The sequence below is a fragment of the Ambystoma mexicanum genome, chromosome 1q (genome assembly GCF_040938575.1).
Source record: "Ambystoma mexicanum isolate Mex_15411 chromosome 1q, UKY_AmexF1_1, whole genome shotgun sequence".
Lineage (NCBI taxonomy): Eukaryota > Metazoa > Chordata > Amphibia > Caudata > Ambystomatidae > Ambystoma > Ambystoma mexicanum.
The window spans coordinates 753,983,523-753,998,445 of NC_090922.1; the positions used below are offsets into that span (position 1 = coordinate 753,983,523).

Here is a 14,923-nt window from a genome sequence, read left to right on the forward strand (position 1 = left end):
ACAGCCCAGCAGCAGAACCCAGTTCCCCACCCACACCTGCCTCAGGGGTTGCCATGTCAGGGGAAACAACATCTGAGACCACTGGCACCCCCAGCCAGAGAGGCAGAGGGCTGCCAGCTTCACAGCAGGAGAGGCTGGCATCCTGTTGGAGCAAGTCCTGGTGCATCATGATATCCTCTTTGGAAGAACATGCGCCGACAAGGATGGACGGAGAAGGATCTGGATGGACATCTTGGTTGCCATCAATGTGGAGGGGGTGGCAACCTACCACACGTCCGTAAGCCCTGGGAGGACTTCAGGTCCAGGACCCTCAGGAAGGCCTGGCGCCTCTTCGACGCAGCAGATGCAGAGGGGTGCTGGGTCCACCTTACCAACGACCAGATGAGGGTCCTGGAATGCATACGCCCAGCACTTCACCTCCAGGTCCTTGAGAGGCCCTGCATACTGATTGGACACAGTGCATGTTGAGGTGTGCCAGGAGTGTGCAGCTTGGACATATGTCTGGAAAGGCCCATGTATGGATGTGTATGTGCAGGGACATGAGCCTGCCGCATGCGAGTCCAGTCATGTGTGATGCACATCAATGGAGTATGTGTTCCAAAGCATGATGCACAAATGCATGCGGAGATGCACACATATTAGCGTTTCTGTGTATGTACTATGCCATGGTTGGTGTTTGACACATGGATGCTGCATCCACCTTCATGTACGGGCACGGTGTACATGTGCGTCTGTGTGTGTTTGACATGCCATGGATGCATGTGACACAGACATGTAGGGAGCCGATTGGCAGATGTGACATAGTTGCCGGTGATTGCACTGTGACAGGTTGTGGAGATGTACAGATGCATGTCTGTCTGGTGGCGTGTGTGCATGTGTTTGGCACTCCCCGTGTGGCTTGTGATGTCAGGCTGACCTTCGGATGATCATTCTGTTGTGTGTGTATTGATGCTGCTGCCTGCTGCACCATTCCTGTTAATTTGCGCATGTTTGTGGGTTCAAATGATATGTGTGTTGGGGTGTTTGATGCCATCTGTGAGGTTTGACACTGCCACTCATGTGCAACTGTCATGTGAGTATACAACCATTGTACAGTGCCCTGATGCCTGTGTTCTGTCTCTCCCTGTCTGCAGCGGCAACTGATGAAGAGGGTGGAGACGGTGCTGTGGAGCATTGCGGCAGGGATCCCACCACCAGCTGGAGACGCAAGGCCCAGCTCCCCTCCCAGGTAGTCATCTCTTCGGGGAGTGAGGAGTCTGGTGCTGCATCCATGGCCGCAGCTGCCGCGGGAAGGTCCAAGAGGCAGTGTTTGGAGGTGGACTCCTCGGCAGCAGTAGGGGCAGCTGAGCCCCCACTGGGGACTATGGAGGAAGATGGCACAGAGTCATCCAGGTTGGTGGGGAGTTTGGTTGAGGAGGAGGCCGCGGAAGGCCCACGCACGGGGCCTGGAGGGGGGGAATTCCACTGGTGCTAGTGGTGCAGTCCAGGGGCAGGGACAGGAGGAAGCACAGGCCGCCGTGGAGGTGCCTGTGTGTAATCCTGTCCCCAATCCTGAAACTGCATCATCTGGCACCAGCAGGGATGCCTCAGTCCAGACCCATTTTCAGGGAGGGGATGTGCATGCAACAACTGGCCTTCCTCTCCCTGTGGACGTTGCAATTCGTGACCGTATTGAGCCTGTCCTAGTTGGGATGGCGTTGCGCCAAAGTGGGATTCGGGATGACGTGCAGGTTTCTCGTCTGGACAATGCATGTCATTTTGAATCCCTCTTTGGCTGTGTCGACCTACTAGGACAGGTTGTTGGCACTGGGTTCATCCGTGTGCTGGAAGGTCTTGCGACCCCCTCCTCAACTAAACCCCCTATGCGCCAGTCTCCTCCGTGCCATCTTCCCGCCCAAGTATCACCTGGACCCCCTGTGGAGCTGCCCATGAGCCAGCAGCCAGGCTGGTAGAGGACACATCCCTGCCACAGTCAGGAGTCGGAGGACCAGCAGGGGTGGCCACCCACCAACTGGACCCCAGCAGGAGGAGGACATGCATGCATCATCAAGCACGGCACGTGCACGGCGGCCCCCGAGGATTCCATCAGCCTGGAGGCCGTTGTGGTGCCAGAGGCAGTTGCATCGGAAGCAGCAGCAGGCTCAGAGTGGGAGCGATCATGGCTCAGGGCCATCAACATCAGAGGGGCCGGCATCGGCCGGAGGGCAGGAAGACCCAGGATTGGGAGTGTTTACAAGTGACAGCGGTTGGGACAGCAGATAGATGCGGAGCGGCGGCGGGCGGAGGAGGCACGGCTCACAATGGTCAGGGCGGAGAACCCCATGCACAGGTCATTGAGGCGGGCTGAGTGCATTGAGGCAACTCACAGGGAGTTCGAGGAGGCCATCGCTGCATCCCTGCGAGACCTCGAGGCCAGGGAAGAAGACCGCTTCTGGAACATCGACGTGGAGTTTGATGATGCCCTGGCCCGGAACATCAAAGAGTGAGCCTTTGGACTTGCCTTCTGTCTTTGTACATAGTTCTTTAGGCTTAGGTTTCCTTTGTTTTATATATTTTTTTGGAGTTCATGGACTTTGCTCCACTTTATGCATATAGTTTTTTATTTATAGGATTTTTGGTAGGTTTACTTTTGTTTGGGGATCATGGAACCTTTGGACTTGCACTGTAAATAGTTCAAGACCTGCACATACTTTCGTTATTTTGACTTCCCATGGATCAATGGTTTTATTTTTATTTATTTTTTTACTTTATATGGACATTGGCGATGGACCAATTTTCAGTTTTCATGTCGTGGATTTCTGTTTTTCATTGGATTTCCTTTTTTTTTGGTATTGCTTTCATTATTTCTTAATTTGCAAGTTTGATTTTCATTATGTTATTTCATTATTTTAATACATTTCATATATTTTCATTATTGGTGTTGTGTACTCCATTGGTTTTGTTCATGTCTCTATGAGCATTGCCACAGTCATGTGTTGCCACTGTGTGGCTCTGTTGTACATTTATGGATAGCCATGCTGGTTCTTTTAAGACTCTCATGGCATGGGTAATTTGGGAGTGAATGCAGTGGATGGTTGCGTGCTTGTACTGGGGGCAGGGGGGATTTGGGTTGGCATTAGGGCCATGGTTCTGTTTTGTTGTGACATGGTGTTTGGTGGGCCATGTGTCGGGGCCTGCTGGCAGGTGCCGTCAATGGGGCGTGGGTGGGGGGTGGGGCATGAGTCGGGGCTTGCTGGCAGGTGCCTGTCAATGGGGGGGTGGGTGGGTGGGGCGACATGACTCGGGGCCTGCTGACAGATGCCCTCCAATGGGGGGTTAGGACATGAGTCGGTGCCTGCTGGCAGGTGCCCGTCAATGGGGGGTGGAGGGGTGGAGGACATGAGTCGGGGCCTGCTGGCAGTTGCTCATCAATGGGGGGTGGGTGGCTGGGTGGGGGGGACATGAGTCGGGGCTTGCTGGCAGGTGTCCGTTAATGGTGGGTGGGTGGTAGGACATGAGTCTGGGCCTGCCGTCCGGTGCCCGTCAATGGGGGGTGGGGGACATGAGTCGGGCCTCCCAAGTGCATGGTGACATGTGGCCTGCCTGTGGGGCATGCCCAGGGGTGAAGGGCTGCCTGCGGGGAATGGTCATGGTGGATGGGCTGCCTGTTGGCATGCCCAAGGGTGAAAGGCTGCCTGCGGGGCATGGTCAGGGTGGATGGGCTGGCTGCGGGGCATGTCCAGGGGTAATGGGCTGCCTGCAGGGCATGGTCAGTGTGGATGGGCTGCCTGCGGGCCATGAGGAGGGTGGAGGGCCCCACCCGGGAGGGCCCACACTGCCCAATCGCATGTAAAACACCCTGCACACCCGTCGGAATACGTGTATCCCGCTCGTGCCAGCGAAAACGCATGGAAAACTCCCTGTGCACCCCTCAGAATATGCGTACCCTGCTCGCTCCAGCGAAATCACATGTAAAACACCCTGCGCACCCCTCTGAATATGAGTACCTGCTCGCGAGAGCGAAATCGTGTGTAAAACTCCCCGCGCACCCCTCGGAATATGCGTACGCCACTCGTGCCAGCGAAAACGCATGTAAAACTCCCGGCGCACCCCTCTGAATACAGGTACCCCGCTCGTGCCAGCGAAAACACATGTAAAACTCCCCATGCACCCCTCTGAATACGCGTACCCCGCTCACGCCAGCAAAATCGCATGTAAAACTCCCTGCGCACCCCCAGTATACACGCAAGCAGACCATCCACCCTGACCATGCACCGCAGGCAGCCCATCCACCCTGACCATGCCCCGCAGGCAGCCCATCACCCCAGAGCATGCCTCGCAGGCAGCCCTTCACTCCTGGGCATGCCCCACAGGCAGCCCTTCACCCCTGGGCATGCTCACAGGCAGTTCATCCACCCTGACCATGGCTCACAGGCAGCCCATCCACCCTGACCTTGCCCCGCAGGCAGCCACTCACCCCTGGGCATGCCTCGCAGGCAGCCCTTCACCCTTGGGCATGCCCCACAGGCAGCCCTTCAACCCTGGGCATGCCCCACAGGCAGCCCATCCACCCTGACCATGCCCCACAGGCAGACCATTCACCCTGACCCTGACCTGAAGGCAGTCCATCCACCCTGACCATGCCCCGCAGGCAGCCCTTCACCCCTGGGCATGCTCCGCAGGCAACCCACACCACAGGGGGGAGTTTTACCATGCGATTTCACTGGCGTGAGCGAGGTACGTGTATTCAGACGGGTGCGCAGGGTGTTTTCCACATGATTTCACTGGCGCGAGCAGGATACGCATATTCCGAGGGGTGCACGGGGAGTTTTTCTCACATTTTCGCTGGCGCGAGCGGCGTGCACCTATTCATAGGGGTGCACGGGGAGTTTTCAAGCATTTTCGTGGTTGGGGGGTTTATGCTGGTCCACTGACCTTTGTGCCATGTTCTGGATTTGTGCGGTGTTTTTGGCGCACGGGGAGGGGTTGGGGCATAACTGGCACTGCTGCAGTGTCGCTGCGCCACTCTGAGCCACGGCTGATTATGGATGTTAGTATCCATGAATACGCAGTGCGTCAAAATGGCTTTTGGCGCACACGGGTGGCGCAGACTGGCTCACGCTCCCTCTGTGCACCAGCCGCATGCGCCACTTCTGCGCTTAATTCTATGAATTACCCCCATAATATTATGTTTAAAACGCCAGCGCGCATTGAAATTTAAACGTGATCCTTTTGGGTACGAAGAGCGGGAAAAAATGCACTTAAAAATGAAAGAGATATTTAACACTACCCTTGTATGTTGTAACAATTATAACTAAGAACCTAACATTTTCATCCTCCTCTGGTGGTGGCCCACCACCAGTCACCAGAGACATTGAATAATTGAAGGCACGCTTTTGTTTTGCACTGCGTCGGAGGTCATTATAACCCTTGTAGCAGTCCTGAACCGTGTGCACCTGGAATCCCATGGCTGTCACACCATCTGCAACATGCTGCCAGTGCATCCAACGCTGGTGATGCGTTGTATGGCACTGTGGGCCCACACGCATATCGTGTTGGTGTTCCGACATGTAGTCCACAAGGAAGTCCAGTTCCAACTTGCTGAAAGGCTTCTTCCTTGATGTGCTGGAGGCAGGAGCCGTGTCTGGGGTCCCAGCCTCTTGTGTAGGAGCACGCTTCCTCCTTTTGGCTGGTGGTACTGACCCAGAGTGGCCAATGTGGCCCTGATCAGTGGGGGCAGTTGCGCTGGTGGACTGGACCAAGGCAGTTGGTGTTGGTATGAGGACAGAAGGTCTGGCTTGGGTCTGACTCACTGCCGGGGTGGTGTTGGCTGCATCTGCACATGCAGTTACCATCACCCGGCTGCTTGGGGCAGCAGATGTCATAACTGCCCCAGATACATGTGCCCCAGTCACAGCTACACTGGACACACGTGACCCGCACCTCCGGACAAGATGGAAATCGTCCTGGGATCTCGTCATGCAACGCAACATGCGCTGACTGACCCAGAGCCCGGGTGGTGGTGCCCACAGCTGCACCTGCAGCTACCACCACAGGTGGGCCTGTGATAGCAGATGTAAATTGCTGTTGGGTCATATGGGCACCAGGTTGTGATGCAACAGCTGCCTCACCAGGAGCCGGAGCCGGTGGTGGCATGTCTGCACCAGCACATGGCCGGGCATCCCGCCCCAGTGGGGCACCCATGCCTCTTCCCCCTCTGTAGCCACCCTGGCCACCCTGGACTCCCTGTCCTCCCTGGTCTCAGCGCCCATGTGCCTGACCACGCCCAGCCCTGGGAGGACGCCCAGCTTTGCCGCCCTTAGGCTTTGGTGGCCTCCCAACCATGGCACAGATGGAAAGTAGCTGATGGGAGGTGCACTAAACAATTGTCCTGGGCAATTGGCTAAAAAGGGCCAGTGTACTGGATGGAATAGGTACCCCAGTGCTCCTGCAAGGATGTCTGTGACCCCTGGGGAAAAATGACGGGTCACACAACGCTCAGCCACCCCCAAAAATTAGAAAAAAAGAAAGAAATCAATAATTGACAAAATATAAAAAACAATAAATTGTAATTTTACAAAAGAAAAATGTGCACGCGACCCCGGTAGCCCACGTGCGTGGATTTAACATCGAGCCGTACGGTGTGGCACCCAGGGACAAAAAAACACATATGCATGGAACACTCAGGCTACTATAACCCCGAAAATGGTACGCGATGCACAGGTGGAAACAAAGTGGGAAAAAGAGCGTGTGCGACTCACCGCCTGCCTTGTGTGAAAAAAGAAAAACACACGTGCTTGTGTGCATAGGCAACACCCCGCCAAAAGAAGAGGTACCAACTTCAAACGCTGTGAAGTAATCGCGTGTGATTCCAGCAGAGTAAACACATACGTCAGTCTCCACGAACAGCACGTACAGTGGACTGCTGGCCTGTTCTCACCTTTAACCCGTGCTGAAGGCAACACCCACGTGTGTAACGTCACTGGTGCGCTTACGCGCTAAGGGCCTTTCCTCGAATTACACGCATTCACACGCGGACGTGCTGTTTTTGCATGTGCGGATGCACCCGTGCTGAGGGAAATGCCCACGCATGTTACGTCACATACGCGCTTACACGCTAAGGGCCTTTCCTCGGATTAAATGGATTCACACACGGATATGCTGTTTTTGCACGTGCAGATGCACCTGTGCCGAGGGAAATGCCTGTGCGTGTTATGTCACATACGCGCTTATGCGCTAAGGGCCTTTCCTCAGATTACACGCTGACGTGCTGTTTTTTCACGTGCAAAATCACTCCGTATCAACCTGGCCATGCGACAACACACAGAAGACCACGTTCATGCCCAGAAACACATTTTCCTGCCCCCCAGACCCGACTGTCACCAGCCATCTGCTGCTGGCCACGTGCCCTGCTATTTGGTGCCTGAACGTCAGCCATCTGCAGGGGTCTAGTTGCTGTGACCACCCCTGCTGGAACAGAAGACCCCCGACTGCAGTTCCATCGCTTCACAGCCCAGCAGCAGAACCCAGTTCCCCACCCACACCTGCCTCAGTGGTTGCCATGTCGGGGGAAACAACATCTGAGACCACTGGCACCCCCAGCCAGAGAGGCAGAGGGCTGCCAGCTTCACAGCAGGAGAGGCTGGCATCCTGTTGGAGCAAGTCCTGGTGCATCATGATGTCCTCTTTGGAAGAACATGCGCCGACAAGGATGGACGGAGAAGGATCTGGATGGACATCTTGGTTGCCATCAATGTGGAGGGGGTGGCAACCTACGACCTACCACACGTCCGTACGCCCTGGGAGGACTTCAGGTCCAGGACCCTCAGGACCCTCTGCATCTGCTGCGACCCTTTGACGCAGCAGATGCAGAGGGGTGCCGGGTCCACCTTACCAACGACCAGATGAGGGTCCTGGAATGCATATGCCCAGCACTTCACCTCCAGGTCCTTGAGAGGCCCTGCATACTGATTGGACACAGTGCATGCTGAGGTGTGCCAGGAGTGTGCAGCTTGGACATATGTCTGGAAAGGCCCATGTATGGATGTGTATGTGCAGGGACATGAGCCTGCCGCATGCGAGTCCAGTCATGTGTGATGCACATCAATGGAGTATGTGTTCCAAAGCATGATGCACAAATGCATGCGGAGATGCACACATATTAGCGTTTCTGTGTATGTACTATGCCATTGTTGTTGTGTGACACATGGATGCTGCACCCACCTTCATGTACGGGCACGGTGTACATGTGCGTCTGGTGCTGCATCCATGGCCGCAGCTGCCGCGGGAAGGTCCAAGAGGCAGCGTTTGGAGGTGGACTCCTCGGCAGCAGTAGGGGCAGCTGAGCCCCCACTGGGGACTATGGAGGAAGATGGCACAGAGTCATCCAGGTTGGTGGGGGGTTTGGTTGAGGAGGAGGCTGCGGAAGGCCCACGCACGGGGCCTGGAGGGGGGAAATTCCACTGGTGCTAGTGGTGCAGTCCAGAGGCAGGAGGAAGCACAGGCCGCCGTGGAGGTGCCTGTGTGTAATCATGTCCCCAATCCTGAAACTGCATCATCTGGCACCAGCAGGGATGCCTCCGTCCAGACCCATTTTCAGGGAGGGGATGTGCATGCAACAATTGGCCTTCCTCTCCCTGTGGACGTTGCAATCCGTGACCGTATTGAGCCTGTCCTAGTTGGGATGGCGTTGCGCCAAAGTGGGATTCGGGATGACGTGCAGGTTTCTCGTCTGGACAATGCATGTCATTTTGAATCCCTCTTTGGCTGCGTCGACCTACTAGGACAGGTTGTCGGCACCGGGTTCATCCGTGTGCTGGAAGGTCTTGCAACCCCCGCCTCAACTAAACCCCCTATGCGCCAGTCTCCTCCGTGCCATCTTCCCGCCCAAGTATCACCTGGGCCCCCTGTGGAGCTGCCCATGAGCCAGCGGCCAGGCTGGTAGAGGACACATCCCTGCCACAGTCAGGAGTCGGAGGTCCAGCAGGGGTGGCCACCCAACAACTGGACCCCAGCAGGAGGAGGACATGCATGCACCATCAAGCAGGGCACGTGCACGGCGGCCCCCGAGGATTCCATCAGCCTGGAGGCCGTTGTGGTGCCAGAGGCAGTTGCATTGGAAGCAGCAGCAGGCTCAGAGTGGGAGCGATCATGGCTCAGGGCCATCAACATCAGAGGGGCCGACATCGGCCGGAGGGCAGGAAGACCCAGGATTGGGAGTGTTTCCAAGTGACAGCGGTTGGGACAGCAGATAGATGCGGAGCGGCGGCGGGCGGAGGAGGCACGGCTCACAATGGTCAGGGCGGAGAACCCCATGCAAAGGTCATTGAGGCGGGCTGAGTGCATTGAGGCAACTCGCAGGGAGTTCGAGGAGGCCATCGCTGCATCCCTGCGAGACCTCGAGGCCAGGGAAGAAGACCGCTTCCGGAACATCGACGTGGAGTTTGATGATGCCCTGGCCCGGAACATCAAAGAGTGAGCCGTTGGACTTGCCTGCCGTCTTTGTACATAGTTCTTTAGGCTTAGGTTTCCTTTGTTTTATATATTTTTTTGGAGTTCATGGACTTTGCTCCACTTTATGCATATAGTTTTTTATTTATAGGATTTTTGGTAGGTTTCCATTTGTTTGGGGATCATGGAACCTTTGGACTTGCACTGTAAATAGTTCAAGACCTGCACATACTTTCGTTATTTCGACTTCCCATGGATCAATGGTTTTATTTTTATTTATTTTTTTACTTTATATGGACATTGGCGATGGACCAATTTTCAGTTTTCATGTCGTGGATTTCTGTTTTTCATTGGATTTCCTTTTTTTTTGGTATTGCTTTCATTATTTCTTAATTTGCAAGTTTGATTTTCATTATGTTATTTCATTATTTTAATACATTTCATATATCTTCATTATTGGTGTTGTGTACTCCATTGGTTTTGTTCATGTCTCTATGAGCATTACCACAGTCATGTGTTGCCACTGTGTGGCTCTGTTGTACATTTATGGATAGCCATGCTGGTTCTTTTAAGACTCTCATGGCATGGGTAATTTGGGAGTGAATGCAGTGGATGGTTGCGTGCTTGTACTGGGGGGTAAGGGGGATTTGGGTTGGCATTAGGACCATGGGTCTGTTTTGTTCTGACATGGTGTTTGGTGGGCCATGTGTCGGGGCCTGCTGGCAGGTGCCCGTCAATGGGGCGTGGGTGGGGGGTGGGGCATGAGTCGGGGCCTGCTGGCAGGTGCCCGTCAATGGGGGGGTGGGTGGGTGGGGCGACATGACTCGGGGCCTGCTGACAGATGCCCTTCAATAGGGGTTTAGGACATGAGTCGGGGCCTGCTGGAAGTTGCTCATCAATGGGTGGTGGGTGGCTGGGTGGGGGGGACATGAGTCGGGGCCTGCTGGCAGGTGTCCGTTAATGGTGGGTGGGTGGTAGGGCATGGGTCTGGGCCTGCTGGCCGGTGCCCGTCAGTGGGGGGTGGGGGGCATGAGTCGGGCCTCCCAAGTGCATGGTGACATGTGGCCTGCCTGCGGGGCATGCCCAGGGGTGAAGGGCTGCCTGCAGGGCATGGTCATGGTGGATGGGCTGCCTGTGGGCATGCCCAAGGGTGAAAGGCTGCCTGCGGGGCATGGTCAGGGTGGATGGGCTGGCTGCGGGGCATGTCCAGGGGTAATGGGCTGCCTGCAGGGCATGGTCAGTGTGGATGGGCTGCCTGCGGGCCATGAGGAGGGGGGAGGGCCCCACCCCACCCGGGAGGGCCCACACTGCCCAATCGCATGTAAAACACCCTGCACACCCGTCGGAATACGCGTACCCCGCTCGTGCCAGCGAAAACGCATGGAAAACTCCCTGTACACCCCTCAGAATATGCGTACCCTGCTTGCTCCAGCGAAATCGCATGTAAAACACCCTGCGCACCCCTCTGAATATGAGTACCTGCTCGCGAGAGCGAAATCGTGTGTAAAACTCCCCGCGCACCCCTCGGAATATGCGTACGCCACTCGTGCCAGCGAAAACGCATGTAAAACTCCCTGCGCACCCCTCTGAATACAGGTACCCCGCTCGTGCCAGCGAAAACACGTGTAAAACTCCCCATGCACCCCTCTGAATACGCATACCCCGCTCACGCCAGCAAAATCGCATGTAAAACTCCCTGCGCACCCCCAGTATACACGCAAGCAGACCATCCACCCTGACCATGCACCGCAGGCAGCCCATCCACCCTGACCATGCCCCGCAGGCAGCCCATCACCCCAGAGCATGCCTCGCAGGCAGCCCTTCACTCCTGGGCATGCCCCACAGGCAGCCCTTCACCCCTGGGCATGCTCACAGGCAGTTCATCCACCCTGACCATGGCTCACAGGCAGCCCATACACCCTGACCATGCCCCGCAGGCAGCCACTCACCCCTGGGCATGCCCCGCAGGCAGCCCTTCACCCCTGGGCAAGCCCCACAGGCAGCCCTTCACCCCTGGGCATGCCCCACAGGCAGCCCATCCACCCTAACCATACCACGCAGGCAGCCCATCCACCCTGACCATGCCCCGCAGGCAGACCGTTCACCCTGACCCTGACCTGCAGGCAGTCCATCCACCCTGACCATGCCCCGCAGGCAGCCCTTCACCCCTGGGCATGCTCTGCAGGCAACCCACACCACAGGGGGGACTTTTACCATGCGATTTCACTGGCGTGAGCGGGGTACGTGTATTCAGACGGGTGCGCAGGGTGTTTTCCACATGATTTCACTGGCGCGAGCAGGATACGCATATTCCGAGGGGTGCACGGGGAGTTTTTCTCACATTTTCGCTGGCGCGAGCGGCGTGCACCTATTCATAGGTGTGCACGGGGAGTTTTCAAGCATTTTCGTGGTTGGGGGCTTTATGCTGGTCCACTGACCTTTGTGCCATGTACTGGATTTGTGCGGTGTTTTTGGCGCACGGGGAGGGTTTGGGGCATAACTGGCGCTGCTGCAGTGTCGCTGCGCCACTCTGAGCCACGGCTGATTATGGATGTTAGTATCCATGAATACGCAGTGCGTCAAAATGGCTTTTGGCGCACGCGGGTTGCGCAGACTGGCTCACGCTCCCTCTGTGCACCAGCCGCATGCGCCACTTCTGCACTTAATTCTATGAATTACCCCCATAATATTATGTTTAAAACGCCAGCGCGCATTGAAATTTAAACGTGATCCTTTTGGGTACGAAGAGCGGAGAAAAATGCACTTAAAAATGAAAGAGATATTTAACACTACCCTTGTACGTTGTAACAATTATAACTAAGAACCTAACATTTTTGTGTATTCATTATTCATTTTAAATAACGATCACAAATCACTGTATGTTAATTTATATAAAGGAGATGCAGCTTATATGGAATACTGAAAAATAAAGCTTTCTAGGGAAAAAGAAAAATGAAGGGTATTCGGTTTGACTGAAATCCGATTATGTATTTATTGGTACAGTGGGCGTTGTGTCCATAAGTACAATGGCTAGCATTCTCATGATGTAGCACGGCAATGTAAATAAATGAATGTTACACCGGGCGGCTGTCATGATTGAAGGTTGCGAAACCGTCCGGGCGCTGTGTGGCGCGCAAGTAACTAAAACATGGCACTAAATATAGGAGTGATATTAATAATAAAGTCGCAGTCGTAATAAGTCAGCATTATAGAATTGCGCGAATGCGCAGTAAATGGGAGGTTGAAATACTGTGGCCGACATTTTAGTACGATTTAACTAATCTTCCCACTATAATATGTTTGTATAGATAGATGGATAGATAGAACAAGAAAAAAGTATTGTAAAATTACATATTGACTACTATTCTTACCCATTTGCAGCATTTTGCACCATGTGTTAGGCAGTGGCATCACGCTTTACATAATCACCTGCTGTCTCTGCTCCTCCTGACAAATGATCCTGCATTACCACCAAAATGGATTGACATGCTGGCAGTAATGCAATGATTCTAAAGGTGCTATATAAATAAAAAATTAAATACAAAAATACAAATGTAATCTGCCTAAAATGACCAGCTGGTAAAAGTAAACCAATTCCATAGGTATCCATTGTAAAGGCAACCTGCAATTGTACATCGTGAAGCTCATTTACATGTTTCCGTTAACTACGTGGTTGAAAAGTTAAATATAGCACAGCGGGTCTTTTTGCATTGTAAATTCAAACAGATGTGGTTCCCTATGTGCAATCCATATGCCATATTGAAATGACCCACAAAGACATGTTTCCAGAGCAAAATGCATTTGAGCTACTTTGCATACCCGCAAAGGATTGTTCTGAGGCTCTGAAGTGGAGGTGAACTTTCAGGGATGGCTAGTGGGTGGAACATTGCATGTGTGGCTTGTTGGCTGAAATGGCTGATTCAACTTCCACGTTTCAGGTAGAAATGCGTTTTGTACATTTCGGAAACACAGCATAACAGGTCAATAAAGTTATGTATACAATAGTGCTACATTATAAGACAAAGAGACATTTGTAGAGCAAAATGTATGACTTGTTGAGTGTTTACATATCCACATTGCATTGTTCAGTGGCTCTAAATTGAAGGATACCTTTTAGGGGTGGCTATTTGTAAAGTGCACATGCCGATGGAACCAAACAGGCACACCTGTATCTAGGTGCCGGTGTGATACCGAAGAAGTGCCAAGACAAACCAGCCAAGGGAAATAGGTGAGAGGTTATGGGTCCAAAGATCTATGAAACAGATACGTTTTGCGTTGTCTTTTTTCGGAATATTTCCAGTGAGTCAATTGCACATTTTAAAAAAGCCACTGGAATCTGTCTGTCACCTCTTCTGAGGCAGTTTGTACATGGGATGGCCACGAAATGACAGTTTTCTAATCTCAAACTTCTGCTTGGCTGATACCAGGTAAAGAGAGATCAGAGATCAAGAGGATCCAATTCAGCATGCACTTAAATACCAGACACACTATTTTACAAGAGACCTGCTGCTGTGCAGGGAGCCAATAGAGTTCTCAAAAAGAAGGCGGGAGGGCTCAAAATCAGGTAGCCGAAAAATGAGGTGGACAGCGACGTTTCGTATCTTTTGTAGTTTTTCAGTGAGTTTTCTTTGGCATCCCCACGTGTAGTGCATTGCCGTGGTCATGATAAGGATTAATGAGGGAGCCAAACACAATGGCATGTTTGATCTTGGGAATGAATGGGAGAACTCGTTAATGGAATCAAAGGCAGAAAAAAAGCCTCTCTTTATGGTGGGCGAAAGAGAGAGGTCCGATTGCCGGATGACCCCCCAAACGTCTTACTTTGGAAGAAAATGAAGTAGGATGGGTGAAGAGGCATGGAGGAGTTGGCATCCTCTGTGGGTCCCTGGAAGAGTTTGTGGGTGGTTGCAAAACATATTTAATTGCTCAATTTAGAAGGATGCCACACAGATGATTCACTGATGAAGGTAAAACATGTATGTGGTTGTCTGCATTCATAAGGGGTGTCTGACTTCGATTTGTAATGCTGTTTATAAAATGGCACAGCCTGTTAAGATAAAGGAGATTTTTTTTTTAAGCAAAACACATGCTTTAAGATAAGTTCAAAGCCACAATGCATTGCTTAGGCTCTGAACTGAAGTGAACTTCCAGGGATGGATGCTGGGCAGTGCTGTGTCATGTGTGTCTTGTTAGCCCTACAGGGTACATTCTACTCTCACGTTCACACTGAAGAGCTCTTAATTCATTTTAAAGCCACAGTAATATGTATAGCATTTCATTGCAAAAACAACTGCCACTTTGTACTTTTGTAGTAGGCCCTGGTGATATGAATAACTACTCATTGCTACTAGCTGTGTTAAATTCTGAGCGCTTTGAAGCAATGATAATGATATGTAATTTATATAGCGCCTTAATCCAAAGCGCTTTTACACAGCACATATTTACATACAATATCACCCAACCGAAATTGGTACTCATTTATCGACCTCGGAAG

General features: G+C 53.0%; 1 protein-coding gene across 3 annotated transcripts in view; it reads left to right on the plus strand.

The window, feature by feature from the left end:
- RGS18 (regulator of G protein signaling 18) overlaps nucleotides 1-14,923 on the plus strand; it is a 726,926-nt gene that overhangs the window by 420,496 nt on the left and 291,507 nt on the right. The window lies entirely within an intron of this gene.